Raw genomic sequence first — 15,239 nt, 5'->3', positions numbered from 1 at the left:
ATCCTTTTCAGGAATCAGAGTGCCGTAGTTCGGCTCCATAGCTTCCATTCCCTTTTTAATGATTTTCACTTTTTTATTAATGTTTTTTAAGTGTTTTCTTTGTATTTTTTATGGGGATTTTATTTTGATAGTTATTAGATGTTTTGATGTTGAAAAGAAAAAGAAACTAGCCTAAGTATGAAGGGAATTTCTACCTAATGTTATCATGGTTTCTACCTATGGTTAGGAATAAAAGACACATGAGAAATAAAGCAAAAAGTGGAGTATATGAAAATAGCATAAGAGCATGAAATAGAACAAGTCAAAATATAGCACAAAAGTGAATTAAAAGTACTATTATTTTTTTATGAGTTTTTATGAAAGAAGTTGAATTTTAATCAAGCTAAAGAAGCTAAAACGTGAACCTAAAGCTAACGTTTTTTATGAACATTTTTATATGACAAAAATATGTACTAAAGTCTAAAATAAGAGGAAGAAAATTAGCAATTTTATTGCCTAAAAATAATGGGAAAAGACTAAGTAAAAACTAAATTTCACTAGCTAAAATATAGAGCCAGGGGGGGCAAGATGAAAACAAGGATGGTGAATTGAAACTGGGCGCAGGGCCCACTCAGATCGGCCCAGCAATTGTTTTTGTAAAGATTTTTTGTTATTGCAGAATTTTGTGCAAGAATTATCAAAGAATGCATGGGCCCAGGGATGCATAGCAACTCGGCCCAAAGGTTATTGCTCTTTCTTCAGCCACCAAGAGTGGCGGTAAACGGGCCAATGGGGGTATGCCAGGAGCGATTTTGTTCGGCCCAAGCTTATTGCGTTGATCCAGATTCAAGTTTTATTCATATTTTGTTGTGACTTTTAATAAACATAAAACAAATAAAACAAATTCAAAAATAAAAGAAGAAGAGAATTTGGGAATTAGGGTTACTTGTGACTATTGGAGTTCTTCTCCCTCTCTCACGAACGCGTGTGACGGTGGTGCGGATGAAGACGGAATTCTCCGATTCGCTTCTCTCTTCTTCGCCGCGAGCAATTGAACAAACTACCGACTCATCCCCTCGCGTCGCTCATCTCTCCGTCTACGTCTTTCTCAACTCTAGCAAACGGCGTGGCTCGAGCTTCGTCTCCGATTCAAACTCTCGCTCTCGCCTCTTCGATTCAATTCTCAGGCTCTCGTCTCAATCTCTTCTCCGATATGTGTTGAAGGTGGTGCAAAGGCGATTCAAACGATGATTCGGTGATGATGATGCTGTTGGAGATGAATCGAGAGAAATTGTTACAGGTTAGCCATTATGTTCTCTTTTTCACATTTCAGTTACGACTTAATCTCTTCTTCTCTTTTGATTTGTTCTTCTTCTTCTATCTTCTTCTATTCTGTGCGCAGTTTCTTCTGTTGTTGTTGAATTATTGCGTGAGAGTGAGTGAGGTATGGGAGAATGTGAGTTCGTAGTCGTGTGGCGTGAAAGCTGAGGGATGATGGTTGAAGGTGAGAACTGAGCATGAGTTTGCAGAGAGTGAGAGTGATTGAGAGGTGTTGATGGAGATGATGAATGGTGAGATATCCGAGGGAAGAACTGAGAGTAGAGAGAGTGTGAGTTTGATGAAGATGATGATGGATGAAGTGTAGTGGTGGTGAATGAGCGCGTCTGTGTAGAAGTGGGAGAGAATGGAGAATCAAGGTGGTGGATTATGGAGTGTGAATGGCGTGTGTGTTTGAATTGCGGAGGGAGGTAGTTTATATAGAGTGTAGGTTCGGGAGAGTTTTTGGCTTGGAGATAGGTTCGGTTTCAGTTAGATAGGTTTGGAGATTGCTGACTAGGATTGAAGGTTGTTATAGGGAGGTTTGGATTCAGTTAAGATAGACTCACTGAGTTAACTGACAAACTCAGTTAGTTATGGTGAGTTGAATTCTGTTATAGGATTGTTAGAAAGTTAGTTGATAGGTTTACACATGGTTAGGGATTGGTTATAAAATTCTGTTAGGTTGCAGTTAGAATGGTAACTGTTTTTTTGGTATGCAGGATTTTCTTTCAAGAAGTGTATCTGTTTGTGTATGTACTGATGTAGCTGTGACTGGTTTTTATTCTTTTTCTTTTAGTATGGATCTGAATTGGTTATATTTGTGTTATGAGTGTGTGCAGGATTTGATGCTGAACTGTTGTGATTCTGTTTGGGAAAGTGGTTATGTAGGTTGCTTTTAACAAGTGAAGAAATGGCTGCAAGTTGGTGGTAAGTAATATGTATGCAGGCGCTGATTCTGAAATTCTATTTTTGGTTAGAAGTTAGGATGAATTAGTTTGAAAATGATACGAAATGGGACTGTTTTGGTTTAGTTTGCAAAACTGTTTTGAATGAAGATAGTCGTGTGATATGGTTTGAATGTTGCAGGATTGAGATTTGGCTTCGGTTGCGTTTCGTGTAGCATTATGAAGGTTTGTGTGGAATGGGGTATGGCTTGGAGCTTTGAGGAAAAGGTTTACAAGATGGAACAAGAGATAGAATCAAGACTTTAGAACAATTTTTGTATTTGAAAGGTGTAATGTGTAATTGAAATTGGATGAATGTATAGACATTTGGATCTTCTGAACTTTTGTAATGGATGAGAACCTTTGGACAATTTTGTAATCTTGTAAATTTTCCTTTATGAATGACTTTGTGGGCATCTCAACGATGTTTCTTCTGATTTTACCTCTAGATCTCAATGGCATGAAGAATGAATGAAACATGGATAATACTTGAATGAGCTTGAATCGGATGTGAACTTTTCTTCAAGTAATAAAGCTTTTGCAACTATTCCGAATTCCTTCCACTTTATCTTCTAGTCTTATATGCTTGAGAACTTTGATTCATTTGACAAATGTAAACACAAATTCGAATTCAAAGTATTAATGGATCCAAATTCGACTTCACTTCTCAAAGAAACCTTGACTTCAATCCAAACTTCTAATCCATATCAACTTGTATGACAAGTGCCAGTAGCTGAAAGAATAGAACTAATAGAAGAGCAACCCCATGAGGAACCCTTGAAGAGAAAATATAATTTGAAGCACAGAAGAAGTGAAGATCACGGCATCTTGAATTCCATCTTCAACTAATGGACCTAAATGAGCGCATGAACCCAAAACTTCTAATTCCTTTATTTGAGAGGCAGCTTCACGACTTTATTTGTTTGAGAAAGAATCAAAGTATTAATTTCAAGTAAATTTATTTGAATCCTTGATGAACCACCTAAATACTTGATCTCTTGAGAAGCCCTGAGTTTAATGAAGTTCATGACCAAATGCCTTGTACCGAGACCCAAGTGAAACTCAGCTTGCTTTATGACCTTTGATCACATGCTTTTAGATGTTAATGATGCATGAGTTATGTTAATGCCTTAATGGAGGTATGCAGATGAAATGGGAAGTATAAGCCAGATAAGATTGAAAGGGTAGGACAAATTTGGGGTATGACACAGCTTCCATAGCCTTTCGCTTCATCTTCTCAGAAACAGCCTTTATCTTTTCTAGAGCAAGTTCTCTCTTTCTGGCAGCTTCATTCTCTTCTTCTTCCTTATTCACTTATTCTTGAATCATTTCTTCTTCTGACGTCTTTTCAACTTCAACATTTTTCTTTTTCTTCTTCTTATCTTTCTGCTTCTTCTTCTCTACTTCCTTCTCAGCATTATTCTCAACATCTTCTTTCTTCTGTTTCTTTGACTTCTTCTTTTTCTTCTTTCTCTAAGCATCTTCTTGTTGTATATTCTCAACTTCAACAACAATGTTTTCATCAACTTCTGCAGAAGCTTCTTCTTGATTGTCTCTGTCCTCATTGACAGAAGGAAGATCATGTTTGCGCTTTGTTCTTCTTTCCTTATGATGAACAACTTCTGGGGTAACTTCTGGAACATCTTCTGATACTTCAGCCTTGGAAGTAGAATGCTTCTGACGACTTACTGCAGCAGGAGCATCATTAGCACTACCCTTCTTGAGATTCTTACGATACTTAACCTCCACTTCTGAAAGTTCTTTACTGAAAAACGTTTCAAACTCAGCTAGAATAGGACCTCTTATGATTCTGATTCCAGGAATAGGTTGAGGAGCATGTTCAACAGCTTGAATAAGTTTCATCTTTCTCAAGGTGTTAGCATTCAAGATGCTTCCAGTGATAGTGACAAGATCCTTGATGACACCATCAGATTCCAGTTTTTCAACCATCTTGGTTTGAACCAGAATATTGGTAATGATTCTTCCAAAAGGAATAACATTACCTTTCTTAGTTCTGTTCCGATCTCTAGAGTCTCTTACAGCATTTCACATGTGATTGAAAATGATGTAAGGAGCATCAACCTTCTTCTGAATACCAATACAATACATGATGTATTGTTGGTCTCTGTTGACAAATTTTGGAGAATGGGTTGCTTTCCTGTGATAGAAACACCCTAGAAGAATCTTTGTCCATACTTTGTAGATGTCCTTCAAATCCCTAACATCCTTGGTCTTTGTCACATCTGGGTATAGTTCAGTAAGAACATCTGCCCAGTTTGCTCTGCGAGAAAGTTCATAAGCGCCAACAGGCTCTTTCAAATCAAACAATATTCTCAGAGTATCTTCATTGATAGCAAAGAATCTTCCATGAACAAAAGATACAAATGCTTTAGGAATGACGAAAGCATAAGCCTAGAACTCTTTTACCAAGTCAGGATAGACTGGTCCACAGAACTCATGAAACAACGATGACCATCCTTGAAAGACCATATTATCTTTGACATGAAACTCATGTTCTTCAAGATTGTCAAAATCAACCATCAACTCACAGATAACTTCTAAATCTTCCATCGGAATCGAACACGTGACCGGTGGAAAGAATAGTTGTTCTTCTTCTTGTTGATGTTGTTGAGAAGGAGATGAAGAATCAGCAATGTGCGATGAAGAGACAGCCATATTCACACCACTGAGATTTCTGGGTTTCTTTCTTTTAGGGTAAGATAATAGGGCAAAAAGGTTACAGAAGTGCATAAACAGGAGAGAGAGAAGGAATGCGTAAAAGAGAAAATGTTATGATGAGAGATGTATATATAGAGACGGATTTGAAAAAGAATGCAATGAAATTATGAGAATGAGAAGTTACAGAATAAAAAGAATCAAATGCATTTAATGATGAATGACGTTAGGTGGGATAACGTGAAATTTGAAATGATTTGCATAGTTACCTAGGGCGGCGTCTCATCAGTTGCACCCATGCATGTCCAAATAGAGTGAACATGTGTTCAACTTCTGGAGCAGTTGGTGACAGCTGTTTTGCTTTGACTTTGATTCTGACAGAGTTAGAACTTCTCATCTTTTCATTCTGATCATAAGTTCTTATTGACATCATTTAGAAAAGATCTTGTTCTGATAGGATCTTCTTTGTTTCCAAGAATGACATCTTCTGAGTGAGCAGAGGTGAGTCTAGAAGATCTTTTGACAGATGGTTCTTCAAAAATTTTGAGATTCTCTAAAGAATCAGCAACTTGATCTTCTGATCCTTTACTTCTGGGTTCTCCAGCTTCTGAGTCACAGACTTCAATATCTGCAAAATTCTCAAACTGCTTTGGCTTTTCAAGACCAAGCTTATCATCAAATCTGATGTTAATTTATTCTTCAACAATCAATGTTTCAGTATTGTATACTCTGTAGCCTTTTGAGCGTTCAGAATATCCAAGAAGGAAACACTTATGTGCCTTAGAATCAAACTTACTCAGATGATCCTTAGTGTTCAGAATATAACACGTACATCCAAAAGGATGAAAATATGAAATGTTGGGCTTTCTGTTCTTCCACAATTCATAAGGAGTCTTATTAAGAATAGGTCTTATAGAGATTCTATTCTGAATATAACATGCAGTATTTATTGCTTCTTCCCATAAATGCTTAGCCATATTGGTTTTGTTGATCATGGTTCTGGCCATTTCTTGTAGAGTCCTATTCTTTCGCTCTACAACTCCATTTTGTTGTGGAGTTCTAGGGCAAAAGAAATCATGGGAAATACCATTTTCCTTGAAGTACTCCTCAAACAATCTGTTCTCAAATTCGCCACCATTATCACTTATGACCTTTATGATTTTACACTCTTTCTCAGATTGAATCTATGTGCAGAAGTCAAAGAACACTGAATGAGACTCATCCTTGTGTTTCAAGAACTTTACCCATGTCCAGCGGCTATAATCATCTACGATGTCTAATCCATATTTCTTCCCTCTGACAGAAGCTGTATTAATTGGGCCAAACAGATCAATGTGCAGAAGTTCTAGCGGCCTAGAGGAAGAAACAACATTCTTAGACTTGAATGCAGATTTGGAGAACATTCCCTTCTGACATGCTTCGCAAAGAGCATCTGATTTATATTTCAGATTTGGGAGTCCTCTGACCAGATTTAGTTTGTTAGTCTAAGAAATCTTTCTCAAACTAGCATGGCCTAATCTTCTGTGCCAGACCCATTACTCTTCGCTAACAGACATAAGACAAGTTACCTTCTGATTCTTAAGATCTTGAAGATCAATCTTATAAATGTTGTTCTTTCTCTTTCCTGTAAATAGGATTGAGCCATCCTTCTAACTTACAGCCTTGCAAGACTTTTGATTGAAGATTATGTCATAACCATTGTCACTTTATTGACTTATGGATAATAAGTTATGAGCTAATCCTTATACAAGAAGCACATTAGATATGGAAGGAGAGTTACCAGTACTTATGGTTCCAGAGCCAATTATCTTGCCCTTCTAATCTCCTCCAAACTTTACTTCTCCAGCGGACTTAAGCACCAGGTCTTGGAACATAGACCTTCTTCCCATCATGTGCCGCGAGCACCCAGAGTCCAGGTACCATGACATGCTTTGCTTTTTCTTCTTTGCTGCCAAGGATATCTGCAACAGAAATTATCTTCTCCTTAGGTATCCACAACTTCTTGGGTCCTTTCTTGTTAGTTTTCCTCAAGTTCTGATTGAACTTGGGTTTAGCATGATAAACAACAGGAGGTACAACATGATATTCCTTAGGTTTAGCAGCATGATATTTTCTAGGTTGTGTCACATGCTTCTTAGTGTGTGTAACATGAAAACTTTTGGCATGTAAGGTGAGCCTAATATCATGGGAGTGGCCATACTTGAACTGATCATACAATGGCTTGTATGTGATTTACATATCATCTACAGGTTCAAGTTTGTATGGGGTATCACCCTCATAGCCAATGCCAACTCTCTTGTTGAAGGATAGAAAAACACTTAGAAAGGGGGGGGGGGTTTGAATAAGTGTAGCTTTAAAACTCTTAAGATGAAAACAATTTGCACAATGATTTTTATCCTGGTTCGTTGTTAACTAAACTACTCCAGTCAACCCCCTTGGAGTGATTTACCTCACCTGAGGATTTAATCCACTAATCACACAAGATTACAATGGTTTTCCACTTAGATAACCTCTAAGTCTTCTAGAGTATTCTGATCACAACCTGATAACTCTAGGAACACAATGCTTAGATAGCCTCTAAGACTTTCTAGAGAATCCGATCACAACTTGATCTCCTCTAGTTCTTTACAAAAGAATGTAAACAAATTCTTACAAGAGTTATACAATGCTTCTTATAAAGCAATAATCACAACTGTGATATTTCTCTTAAGTTTAAGCTTAATCTCACTAAGACATTACAACAGTAATGAAGTGAGGTTGAAGATGAAGTTTGAGAGCTTTTTGAATTTGACAGCGTTTCTGTATGTTTGCACAAAGTGTTGTATTCAGCTTGTCATCAGAACTTCTATTCATAGGCGTTTGAGAAGATGACCGTTAGGAGCATTTAATGCATTGCATGATCCGTACAGCATTGCATTTAATGTTTCACTCTTTTATCAACTACCTCGAGCCTTGCTTTTGCTGCGTCTACTGACTTTGCCGTTAATAGCTTCTAAAGATCCTTTTGTCATTCAGCGTAGCCTGCTATCCTGTACTTGCTTCTGATCTGATGTTTGTATGAACAATGTTTGAATTTCATCAGAGTCAAACAGCTTGGTGCATAGCATCTTCTTGTCTTCTGACCTTGAAGTGCTTCTAGCGTGATACCATGAGAACTTCAGTGCTTTTGCTTCTGATCTCAAGTTCTTCTGATGCTTCAATAGACCATGTTCTGATTCTGCTTGACCATCTTCTGATGTCTTGCCAGAGCATGTTCTGATGTTGCATGCTGAACCTTCTGAGTTAGTGCTTCTTGCGCTGATTTTGTGCATACTCTTTATGTGATTCCTGAAATGGAAATTGCATAGGATTAGAGTACCACATTATCTCATACAAAATTCATATACATTGTTATCATCAAAACTAAGAATATTGATCAGAACAAATCTTGTTCTAACAATCTCCCCCTTTTTGATGATGACAAAAACATATATAATTGATATGAATTTGCAATCAGAATATCAGATGGCTAAAGACAAATACACAGTTATAGCAAAAGCATATAAACATAGTGTGTGAATATGTCTCCCCCTGAGATTGACAATCTCCCCCTGAGATGAATACTGGAAGAAATTTATAAATAGAGGACTTCCCTGAGTATTTTCCATTTCAGTTGAGACGTTCACATAAGCTTAGATCTTCAGAACATTCAGAGCTTCTGCTTCTTGCTTCCATAGGACAGCTTCAGAGCTTTGAATTTCTTCTAGAATCATTGCATGCTTGATTGTATCAGAACATTCTTGAATGTACCAGAGTGTCATCAGAGCATCTCTACATCCTGAAATGTTTCAGAACCAAACTAGACAACAAGAGTCAAAGCATGAATGAATCAGAACCTAAAATATGTTTCAGAGCATATACTATGTATCAGAATACATAAAATGCATCAGAACATAAAATATGTATCAGAGCACATAAAAAATGTATCAGAACATATAAGGAGTAAGAATGTGTTAGAGCATATTGTATCACAAGAATATCAGAACATTCTTCCTTCTTGCTTATGATCTTGAAGCTTCACAGAACTCAGCTTGCTTCAATTTCCATGAGCTTGTTTCTATATAGAATTGCTTTTCCCCATGTCTTTGCTTCTCATGTTGAGCTTTTTAGAATGTCTTCAATTCTGCAAAAACACTCAAGGACATAGAACTTGCAAATTCTGTTAGAAATGTGGTGACTTACTCCCAGTAACTGATATAGTTAATCAAATCAATTATCACATTTTCTCCCCCTTTTTGTCATAACATCAAAAAGCATAAAAGATTCAGATAAAAAACAAACAATATGAGAGAAGATAAAAGATTTCATTCATCAGAATTAATCAGAAGATACAAGGGATGAGAAGACAGATGCACAAAACGGATGCAAGAAAAAAGAGACATCTAAGACCAAACGACTACGACTAGCCTAGTTTAGAAACTATCTTAGCTAGAAGGCCATGAATCTCATTGTTGCTTTCAGTCTGCTTCTGTATAAATGAGCGACTCATTGTTGGTATCTTCTTGCTTGTCCAGGAGAGAAGCTAGATCAGCTTGATTCTTTTGAATAACCTCTAAAGTCTTCACCAGAAGAGAGGTTTCTCTAGAAGAAGCTTCACAACTTCTGTTCAGTGGAACAGCATTCTCAACAGCACCATCCATCGTGAGATCATCATCATGATTTTCCTCAGCAGGAATACTCTCAGGAGGATGTATCTCAGCATTAGCTTCTTCCCTAGAAGCATCTTCTTCATACACAGGAGCTGGATGATCAGAATATCCATTCTCAAGGGCTTGAAGAATGGCAGCTAGATTCCTTAGAGGAGTGGGAGCATCAACTTCTGGAGGATAGACAACTTCTAGAATGACCATATTTGGGGACTTCTCAGAAGGGTTCTCCCTTAGAAAGTTGAACAACCACTGGAAGTCTCCAGTCAACACAGAATAATAAGGCTTGAAAACCAACATCTCTCTGCAAGGGTTACCATCCAGCTCGTCTACATACATCTTCTCATCAAGAGATCTCCAGCTTCTGATGGGGTGATAATATCTGCCATCATCAACTTCCAGGAAGTATCCAGAAGAACCAGGCGCTTCAGCCACGAATCTTCTCTGGACTTCCATAGCTGCAACCTGAAAATCCTGTCGAAAGCTTCTCCAAAGGTTTCGAGTAGAAACATCATCTAGGTTGTTATAGAAGGCATCTGTCAAGATTTCCAACCTTCTGGTGAATTCAAGTTTGAACAATTCAAGGTAGATGTGAGAGGGAGGTTCAGGAGGATTGAAGGTGAATTTGTAGGGTAAAGAAGGCAGTATGGTTTGGATTTTCTGGAAGGTAAGGGATGGGATAGAGAAGGTGTAGATTATGTGGTAGAGGTGGAGGAAGATGGAATATCAGAAGATGTTGGGGAAATGATATTTAGTGGATTAGGGTTCAGAACTTGTGTAGAAGGAGGTGGTTGGGGAGTATTTGGTATGGTGAAGGTGTTATGAGGTTCAGAAGGAGGAGGCTTACTTTGAGAAGAACTAGCAACTCTTAAGGCACAAAGAGAATCCCTAATGCGCTTCTCTCGATACTCTTTGGAATTAACCTTGTCAGGATCATAGGACAGCTTTGGCTTCTTGGCTGCCTTTGATTCTGCTTCTGAAGCTTTTCTTTTTAATCTCTTATCCTTCTTCTTCTGTTCTTTTTTCTTTAACTCAGCCAATGATGGAAGAGTTCGTCCTCTGATCCATGCAGGATCAACAAAAGATTGAGCAAGAACACATGTCTTCAAGTAGCGCTTAACAGACTTGTGTAGCTCTTCTTTGAACAGCTGTAAGAAGTTCTCAACAGGAGTTCTTCTGGTCAGAATATCTGGAGCTATTCTTGGAGCAGAAGTTACCTCCGGAATCAGAAGCATCCTCTCAAGATCAATCGCATTCAGAACATGTCCTTGAAGGACCGTAAAGAACTTTGGTGTGCCAACATCTCTTAGAGCATTCATCAAATCACTCTCTACTAGAATATCTGAGATCATTCTAGCAAGAGGAATAGTGTTCTTCTTGAACTCAGGAAACTTCTTGCGTTCCTCATCTCTAGATTCTTCAATATTCGTTTTCAGATGTTGAAATAGAATAGTTGAGAGAGAGACTTTAATACCTTTCCCAATGCAGAAGAGAGCATACTTGTGATCCTGACTCACATACTTGGCAGTGATAGCTCTCTTTCTATGATAGAAAGTTCCCAAAATAATTTCAGCCCAAACTCTGTAGAACGGCTTCAGCAATGTAGTTTGATTAGGTGAAGCTTTAAAGGCAGACAGTTCTTCATCAACGTTCTCCCAAGGAACTCTACCAGGTTCAGCGCATGTGATTCCTTCTGAATCATCAAGATTATATAGTTTCCTTATCAACTTTTCCGTTATAACAATTTCATGCCCTAGCACAAAAGAGATGATAGTAGTAGGAGTAACGGTTGCATGCTTCCAAAAATCCATTACCAAGTGAGGATAAACTGGTCCAATCAGTCTCTCAAAATAGTTTGACCATCCTTGAACCAGCATCGTCTCCTTGACATTGAAACCATGTTCCAGAAGACTTTCAAAGTCCACCATTGTTTTAGTTAAAACTTCCAGTTCTCCATCTGGAATAGAACCGGTCTTTAATGGACAATAACCAAACTTGCGATGAACACAATGTGCAGAAGACATTTCAAGTTCCAGACTTGAAGATGAAAGCATGAAGAGACTTTGAGATTCGGTTAGAGTTAGGGTTTATGCAACAAGGAGGGAAAAAGAGAGAGATGAAAACAAAGAGACAATGTATGAAGAAAGAGAATGTAAAAAGATAAGTTGTAATGAGGATGAGTTTTTATAGGGACGGATTTGAAATGAAATGCAATGTGTGTTCGAAAAAAAAATTGCATTTAATGAGAAATGACGTTAGGAGAGATAATGTAACATTTGAAGTAATTTGCACAGTTACCTAGGGCGGCGTCTCCTCAACTGTACGCATGCTTGTCCAAATAGAGTGAACACGTGTTCAGCATCTGGAAAGCTGGTGACAGCTGTTTTGCTTTAAAAGAACTTCTAAATCAACTTAGATAATGAAACGTCAGTGATGACAGAAATAGAACTTCTAATTGATCATCATCAGAACTTCTCATAAGAAGATAGAACAAGATCATTTCAGAACTAATCCATACATCAGAACTTCTCATCCTCTCATTCTGGGCATAAATCCATACTAATATTCTTCAGAATGAACTTAAACCTATCTTCAGCAAGGGGTTTTGTAAAGATATCAGCCCATTGATGGTCTGTATCAACAAAGTTCAAAGAGAGAACACCTTTCTGAACATATTCCCTAATGAATGATGTTTGATCTCAATATGTTTAGCTTTGGAATGTAATATAGGATTCTTAGATAGACAAATAGCAGAAGTATTATCGCAGAGAATAGGAATGTTACTCTCATATATATGATAATCTTTGAGCTGACTCTTCATCCAAAGCATCTGTGTACTACATCTAGCAGCAGCAACATTTTCTGCTTCTGTTGTAGAGAGGGCAATGGTAGCTTGCTTCTTGCTATACCAGGAGATCAGATGACTTCCAAGGAATTGACAACTTCCAGAAGTACTCTTTCTTTCAATTCTATCTCCAGCGTAATCAGCATCACAATAACCTACTAAGTTGTACTCTTTAGATCTTCTGTAGACTAAACCAACATTAGTAGTACCTTTCAGATACCTCCGAATTCTCTTAACAGCTATTATGTGAGATTCTCTAGGATCTGATTGGAATCTTGCACACAGACAAACACTGAATAAAATATCAGGTCTAGAAGCAGTAAGATATAGAAGAGATCCAATCATACCTCTGTACAACTTCTGATCAACCTTCTTACTTACCTCATCCTTACCTAAGATACACGTTGGATGCATAGGAGTCTTTGCTTCTTTACTTTCAGAAAGATTAAACTTCTTCAGAAGTTCTTTCACATACTTGGTTTGGTGAACATAAGTTCCTTCTGATGTTTGATTTATCTGGATCCCAAGAAAATACTTGAGTTCTCCCATCATGCTCATTTCAAACTCAGCCTGCATAGACTTAGCAAACTCCTTTCCAAGTGTAGCATTAGTTGTTCCAAAGATAATATCATCAACATAAATTTGAGAAATTAAAATATCCTTTTTAAAGGTTTTACAAAAGAGAGTAATATCCACTTTTCCTCTAGTGAAACCATTATTCAGAAGGAAAGAACTTAATCTTTCATACCAAGCTCTAGGAGCTTGCTTTAATCCGTATAATGACTTCTTTAGTTTAAAAACATGTTCTGGAGACTTAGTGTCCTCAAAACCAGGAGGTTGGTGGACATAGACTTCTTCATCTATATAACCATTTAAGAAGGCACTCTTAACATCCATCTTATATAGAGTGATGTTATGTTGAGTGGCAAAAGAAATTAATAGACGGATAGATTCTAACTTGGCCACTGGTGCAAAGGTTTCTGTATAGTCAATACCTTCTTGCTGACTATAACCCTGAGCCACCAGTCTGGCTTTGTTTCTTACCACTTCTCCCTTTTCGCTTAGCTTGTTTCTGAAGACCCACTTTGTACCAATGATGTTAAATCCTTTTGGTCTAGGAACAAGATCCCATACATCATTCCTTGTAAACTGATTTAGTTCCTCTTGCATGGCAATTATCCAGTCTGCATCTTCTAGAGCTTGATTAACAGAAGTTGGCTCGATCAAAGAGACAAGACCTAATTGACACTCTGCATTGTTCTTAAGGAAAGCTCTTGTTCTGATTGGATCATCCTTCTTTCCAAGAATGACATCTTTTGAGTGAGCAGAGGTGAGTCTAGAAGATCTTCTGACTGTTGGCTCTTCAGAAATTCTGAGATTCTCTTAAGATGCAGCAACCTGATCTTCTGATTCTTTGCTTCTGAGATCTTCAGCTTCTGAAACTTTGCTTCTTGGTTCTTCAACTTCTGATATATCAATATCTAAATCTGCAAAATTCTCAAACTGCTTTGGCTTTTCAAGACCAAGCTTATCATCAAATCTGATGTTGATTGATTCTTCTACAACCAATGTTTCAGTATTGTATACTCTGTAGCCTTTAGAGCGTTCAGAATATCCAAGAAGGAAACACTTTTGTGCCTTAGAATCAAACTTACCAAGATGATCTTTAGTATTCAGAATAAAACAAACACATCCAAAAGGATGAAAATATGAAATGTTGGGCTTCCTGTTCTTCCACAATTCATAAGGATTCTTATTAAGAATAGGTCTTATGGAGATTCTATTCTGAATATAGCATGCAGTGTTTATTGCTTCTACCCAGAAATGCTTAGCCATATTGGTTTCATTGATCATGGTTCTGGCCATTTCTTGTAAAGTCCTATTCTTTCGTTCTACAACTCCATTTTGCTGTGGAGTTCTAGGACAAGAGAAATCATGGGCAATACCATTTTCTTTGAAGAACTCCTCAAAGAATCTGTTCTCACATTCACCACCATGATCACTTCTGACCTTTATGATTTTACACTCCTTCTCAGATTGAATCTGAGTGCAGAATTTAAAGAACACTGAATGAGACTCATCCTTGTGTTTCAAGAACTTTACCCATGTCCAGCGGCTATAATCATCTACGATGACTAATCCATATTTCTTCCCTCTGACAGATGATGTTTTGACTGGGCCAAATAGATCAATGTGCAGAAGTTCTAGCGGCCTAGAGGAAGAAACAATATTCTTAGACTTGAATGCAGGTTTGGAGAACTTGCCCTTATGACACGCTTCGCAACGAGCATCTGATTTGTATTTCAGATTAGGGAGTCCTCTAACTAGATTTAGTTTGTTAATCTGAGAAATCTTTCTCAAACTAGCATGTCCTAATCTTCTGTGCCAGACTCATTGCTCTTCGGAAACAGACATAAGACAAGTTACCTTCTGATTCTTAAGATCTTGAAGATCAGTCTTATAAATGTTATTCTTTCTCTTGCCTGTAAATAGGATTGAGCCATCCTTCTGACTTACAGCCTTGCAAGACTTTTGATTAAAGATTATGTCATAGCCATTGTCACTTAATTGACTTATGGACAACAAGTTATGAGTTAATCCATCTACCAGAAGAACATTAGTTATAGAAGGAGAGTTACCAGAACATATGGTTCCTGAGCCAATTATCTTGCCCTTCTGATCTCCTCCAAACTTAACTTCTCCAGCAGATTTAAGCACCAGGTCTTGGAACATAGACCTTCTTCCCGTCATGTGTCGCGAGCACCCAGAGTCCAGGTACCATGACATGCT

Source organism: Vicia villosa, linkage group LG1 (genome assembly GCF_029867415.1).
Source record: "Vicia villosa cultivar HV-30 ecotype Madison, WI linkage group LG1, Vvil1.0, whole genome shotgun sequence".
NCBI lineage: Eukaryota > Viridiplantae > Streptophyta > Magnoliopsida > Fabales > Fabaceae > Vicia > Vicia villosa.
The sequence above is the reverse complement of the archived record's forward strand: the minus strand, read 5'-3'. Positions refer to the sequence as shown.